Here is a 6,879-nt window from a genome sequence, read left to right as displayed (position 1 = left end):
TTACTGTCTTCAGCTGTCTCTTGTTCCCAAGCAAAATTCTCCTTTCAAAGGCAGACTGAATATTCAGTTTGAAATGTCCAAATCGGAGAAAATTTACCTGAGCATAAGGACTTTATTTTATATATATTGTTAAGCTGATTTTTGTTTTAGTAGGTGGAAATCAAATCAACATCTCCCATATTTTAGAGGGGACAATAAACTAGACAAAAATCTTGCCTGCTGGTTTTCCCTTGCTTTACTAATTGACTATGGTTTTGCTTCTATATTCTGGAAAGAACATTAATTTTGAGTATTATCATGCACATTGTCAAAATGATAAAATAACTCCAGTGTCTATGACTGACTTGCTGACATATGCAAAGGAATTCTCTGTTCCCCTCCTCTGTGGAAATTCTAAGTGCCTTGAAGGAAGGAAAGGTGCTCTGGGCTGTCACTTGTGCAGTTCTGTGAAGTTTCAGCTGGCACAAACTCTGTAAGCAAGGGACTGGGGAAACCAGAAGAGGTAGATTGGGCAATTGAGGTAGATCAGCCCAATAAATTAGAGCTGCTAAAACAGGACTGTGCCATCCCTATTTGTTCAATGTTCATTCTCAGCTTGGAATCTGTGGGCTGCAGACTTAACCAAACAATGCATATCAGCACCCAAAGAGAGGTGAAGCTGGAGTCACTATCAATAATAAGTATATACTGAATCAGTTCATATTCTGTCCCTAAAAGTCAGCTTTACATGCAGCTAAACCCAGAGGAAAGAAGAAAGATAAGAGCAAGAAAGCCACAGGAAAACTTCAATGGAATTGCATGACATTGCTCCTAAGTTTTTGCTCTTTTTCAATTTTCCCCAAAAACTAATTGTTTAGAAAAAAACTTGATCAAAGCTAGCACATACTGCTGTCATTTAAAAATGCTCCTCAAAGATCTAACCCATTGACAGGGATCACTTCAATAATGAATTAAATGAATGAATGTACTTTGCACACAATTAAATTGGTCAATGCAGTAAGCAAAACTAACCTGTGATGTGAAACTTCAACTGCTACCCAAAATTCCCACCAGCTGTTTTGTTTTGAGAGTTGCAGTGCCAAATTGTTTTTTCAAATATGTATTTGTAAATTGGAACAGAATCCTTTTCATTAATGCCATGTCAGGATGAACAATTATTAGCACTGACTGAGTAGAACAAGGCCTTTACCCACTGGGGTACAGCTCTTTACAAAACTGATCGATCAGCATAAAATGATCTAAAGAAAATGTGAACCCTGCAGATTTAAACTGATGTTAAATGAAACTGAAGAAAGCACACGTTCTACATTGTAGGCTCTTTTATCAGAAGTGCAATTATTTACATTTTAGTTTTGTGTGTCACAGCATAATTTTTCTTTGCTTGCTAGTCCTTTCCAGTTTTTAACATATGTCTTGATCATAGCAGATAATCTTACTCATATCCCTTTGAAAACACCAAAAATCCACTTGTATCTAATAGCAATTTATAGAGGAGCACACTCACGTTCCCATCTCAGACAGCAAAAATTCTTTAAAATATTTGTAAGCTGCTTAGAGCTTTTAGCCACAATTTTTACAGTACAGATTGAGTTTTTCATATTTTTGATGCATGCCTAAAGAATTTTGTAAAGGTTTGCAACAACCCCTAACAACCACATCATGTGGCAGAAAGCAACAAAGTTGATTTGTTTTTATCTGGGGTCAGGATTATGTCATCAGAGGTAACAGAGTTTTAAACATATTCCCAAATATCATTCTCCATAAGTGAAGATAATTCCTGAAGTATACCTGTGGAAGGAAATCTTACAGTTGAACTGACATGTTCCAAGTTTTTATATAATTTAAAGAAACACCCACTTATGAGAAGTCCATTTATATACACACTAAAGTATAATATTTTCAGTCATTGCCTGTTTTTGCATGTATCATGGCCAGAAAATCCATATTACAAGAGTATATTTCCTGGCACAGATAAGAGACATAGATAGGTTAAGTAAAACTAACAGTTAGCAGTTCTTACCAAAATGCTTAAAACAAGACTAAACATAGATCAAAATGTTAACTATCATATTCATATTCAGACTAGTCTTTGAGGGAAAACTGATATTTTATCAGTTTTGCCTAGCCTTTATCAGATTTTTTTTAACTCTTTCAACCCAAAACCTAAATGTTTACATCTTAATTTTCACATATTTGCTAGTAGGCGTCACAGAAGTAAAAGTCATCTGTTTAGCTAGACAAACATAGAGACATACAAGAAAAAAGCTGTCACCCACCTTTGCAGCTGGAAAGAAAAGTTATTTACAAAGTAGATTAAGTATATAATCAGAAGATAGGATACCATTTATTCACTAACCTCGTAAGTTATCAAATGAATACTCTTCTGAAAATAGAACAACTGATAAATGTACCTCAAGGTCAATTTACCACTCTCCAAGACGTTTCAGGTTTTCAGCCAAATGTAATTTTGTCATTTTTCTCTCATGTTGCAACAGGAGTGAGGAAAGACAGCATCACAGGGGACCCCCTGTTTCAAATGTGCACTCACTTGGCACAGCTCAAGGGTAATCATTTAAAAATGTCTCACTCATTTCAAGTTAAAGGCTAAGTAAATCAGAATTATGGGTGTGGGCAAAGAAAAGGATTGTCTTGTTTTGCCCTTATCCCAATATCTCTGGATAAGTTTCTCCACAATGGCATCAGCAATACTTTTCTCAGCCATACATTCCTACTCATTTGTATTGGAGGCCTAATTTGCTTTCACTTTGAAATAAAGCCAGAAAGATGCCAGCCTGTGAATGTTATAATGCAGTGTACTCATGAGGAAAAAATAATGACTTAACATTCAGAATTAACATATTATCACATTTGACTGTACTGTTTTCTCCCACACTCCAATCTAGCAAATATCAGCCACTGCAATCAAGTAAGGTTAACTTTGGAGGTTGATCTTTAATTGTGCTGACTCAGCTGATGAGTTTTTAAACCTTGGAACTTTCTTGATTAGGTTGCAATGTTGAAGCCTGTTAGCATCACCAGAAATCTGTCTAGACACAGAGACATGTTTTGGGGGTGTGCATGGGTTTTTTTTATTTTATTCTTTGTCTTCTGTGCAGTCTGATCACATTACTGTTACACTGAAAGCAGCACCAGCCTCTTCTCTATAGACAAAAAGCACCTCCCTTCAGATTCCAAGAAAAATCCAGTCACTATCAGAGAGGTACAAAAAAATCAGCTAGGTTTAGAAATTCTTTAACGTGAGGGTGGTGAGTGAGTGGAAGAGGCTGCCCAGAGAAATTCAATGCCCCATCTCTGGAAGTCTCAAGGCCAGATTGGATGGGGCTTTGAGCAACCTATTCTAGAGAGAGGTGTCTCTGTCCATGACAGGGAAGTTGGAACTAGATGTTCTTTAAGGTCCCTTCCAACCAGCCTCACTTGGGTCCAGTTCACACTGCTCATCTGAGCTGTAATCAAATAATTTAAGATATAAAAACATGAGCTAAGCTCTGTTCTTAATAGTGAGATTCTTTCACATCCCTCACCCAGTCAAAAAAAAAAAAAGTTTCTCAATGTCATCTGAATCCCAAATGTATTTTTCAAGTTACCTGTAAAATTCTGTTTTGCCTGGATATTTTCACCATTCTTAGATCAATCTATGCAAACTACTATACTTCAGAAATTAGTGGTGTTACAGTGATACAAAATTAAAAGAGATGGAAGTCCTTGATCATATCAACTAAAGGAATTCTCCTGAAACACTGATATCAAACCAAGCAAGTTGATCATTTGCACACCACATACAGTCTGTCAGTGACAACAGCTTAGGAAAGAAAGGTTTCTTGTATATCCTTACCTTTTCTTCATTGCCATGGTATAAATCAATGCAATCATTAGCAATCTCACTCTTCCTAGACTCAGGAGTAGAAAGAAAGTATTTTTCTTATTAAGAAAATGGTGAAGGGGAAAAAAAGATCTGGCTTATTCTGTGGTAATGCAGGAAATATGAATAGCAATATGCACCCAAAAGAGGTTAAACATTAAAAGAGGCCAATTTTTGTAGAATTTAAGCTTCTAAAACATAAAATTAAAAGACAAACAAGACATTAAAAAAAACCCTCAAACAATAAAATCATACAAATCCATATAAAAACTTTTAAATAACAAGTTTGAAGTAAAGACTTTGTGAAAGCAAAGAAGAAATGTTTGTTCATAGGGTATTTCTGCATAACATGTTCAGTCTTTCTGCATTTCATTTGGCTGAATAGGTGAGAAATAAAAGAAGATCCCAGCCTGGATGAAATCAGACCTGCATAATGTAATCAAGGATAGAAAGGCATTATATGTTAGACATAATATAAAACAGGTAGAAGCTGAAATGAGGAAAGATGACTCAAATATGGAAAATGGACACAAACGGTACAAGAGGCTGAGGTAAGACTTTTCCCCAAGTACATTAAAAACATTGTGAAGAAGACAGATCAGTAGGACTCAGAGAGATGGCAAAAATAATGTGCTGACAGCAAAGATATGAATGGAAGTAAATGCATTCCTTAATTCCATATTCAAAATAGGCCAGGGTCGTGAAGAGGTGCCATTTATAAAGGAAAGTTTTTATTGGGGATGATACGACATCAGAAAATGTTAAAGGAGCCCCAAGACGTACAATGACAAAAAAATACAGGATGTAAATAGAAAAAAAATCATATTGAGATGACCTCCTATCTTTAATTCATTCAGAGACTTTTCAGTAATATACCGAAATTAAAAGGAAATCACCTTGAAAATCCAGTCTTGATATAAATAAATAAAAGTGTACATTTAAAATAACATTTTTCTTGAAGAAATAATGTGGAAAAAGTTTTCATAGTGACCATTAAGATCTCAGGTTCATTACACTGTTTACTAAACAGAGGACAGTTCTTAATTGTTATATATGTATCCATACTATCCCAGGTTTTACAAACAATGCCTTAAAAATAAATATATGTTCATTTAGGATTCCTTCATGAGGAAATGAGGATATAGAGATTGATGAAGCACTAAAGTAGTATCATATCTGGAGTTAAGAAACACTACCTATCAAATCAAATCAAGATTCCAGCACTACAGGAGCAGCCCATCTGCCCACTACTATGACCATGCTCACAGAAATCCCAATGCTGAACAGCACAGCACTACATAAATCATGACATCTGCAAAGGGAAAGCCCACCCAGTACTTTCCCCTGATTTGAATTAGGAGCTTCATCCTCTAAAATACACAATTAGTGTCAATATCCTTTAAATACCCAGATATTGTATTTTATTGTTTTCTGAGGTATTTTTTTTTTAAATACACAGTTACAGCCAGCACGAAAGGAACCACAACTCTTGACTAAGTAACTACATAATGAATTACATTTTCTCCCCTAACACTAAAACAAATCAGAATCTAAGCCTGGCAGTTATGTGGGTTGCAGAATTTACCAGGGAGGCTGCTGGCCCTGTGCACACATTTCAGTGAAAAGCCCCCACATCAGTGAAGGACCAAGCATATGCTTAATTATACTTAAGTGTGTGCTTAAGCATTTCTTAAATTGGCATTGTAAGTAAGATTAAATTTTCTAGGATAGCAGTCTGACACTAATTGTAATCTATGCAAATTTATTCTCTCTGCTATTTGTTCACAGAGCAATCCTGATTTCAATTGAATGCATCTATTGCTCTCATAACACAACTCAGAAATTTTCTGTCTGTGGGTTGAACTCAGCAGTTACTGCTCCTGAGCATTTCTGGATTCCTTACATCTCACAGAATTGTTTTGTTCTGCTGCAAAACAAACATTTTAAAACATTAAGCTGGTCCTATGGTATGAATACTTAGCAAAAATATTTATCTAGAAGTAAAGACATGACTAATAAAGTACAATTCTACCAAAACTATTCCAATCAACAGGTTTTAAGTGGAAGTCTCTATGCCGTATTTGTGCTATAGATAGATTTACAGATAGATTTGTGTCTCCATTCTCTGCTGCCTTAGCTTAGCTGAAATAATTTCAGTGCACAAAGACAGATGTTGAAAAGCAATTTTTCTTCTCTCTGGCTTGGTACTATAGACAATGCAAGAGCCAGGGATCACTAAGTGACTTTTTTTTGCCTTCCTGCTCTTTACAGTCGAGTTACAATTGCCTCCCTGCTAACCTCACCAGTTTGAGGGCTTATCTCTTCCATGAGTAAAAGGCCACACTAGAGAGTTAAAAATGGGGGGAACTGAGCTCCCCCGAGAGAACAGAACAATTATTGTCTATCATGCACCACAGGAGAGCTGCTTGCACAGTCCCCTAGCATGCTGATTTTAGAAGAGAGGGAATTAGCATTTTCCAGCTTCATCTTTAATAGCTCCCTAAATGTGAAGTGCCAAGTAGTTTTACCTGCAACAGCTTGCAGTTAGCTGGATTTAGAAAATTTAGAATGATTTCCTGCATGAAAAACCAAAGAGTCATATATATGTGTGTGTGTGTGTGTGTGTAATTACTTCACCTCTTTGATTAACAACTCACTTTTGGAAACACATCTAGTCTTAAATTTACAGAATTCATATATTAAAATAAATCTAAATACTTCACCACACCCTTAAACATGCTTTCAATAGCTGCAGTACTTTAAGTTAAAACTACACATTTAATTCTAATTTTAATTTGACTAACTTCAACTGCAAACAGGATCTTGCATTACTTTTCCTGTACCATGAAGAATTACTTGCTCATCCCCAAAAACATACTTAGAATGAGTACTCAAAATGTGTCTATACCCTCTTTTTAGTAACTTACATTTTCTTACTAATACAAAACCCTTCTTTTCCTGAAAGGCTCATCCTTATATCTTTTTCTGAAATCTCACTT

This window comes from Catharus ustulatus, chromosome 5 (assembly GCF_009819885.2).
Source record: "Catharus ustulatus isolate bCatUst1 chromosome 5, bCatUst1.pri.v2, whole genome shotgun sequence".
Classification (NCBI taxonomy): Eukaryota; Metazoa; Chordata; class Aves; order Passeriformes; family Turdidae; genus Catharus; species Catharus ustulatus.
Note: the sequence above shows the minus strand (reverse complement) of the source record.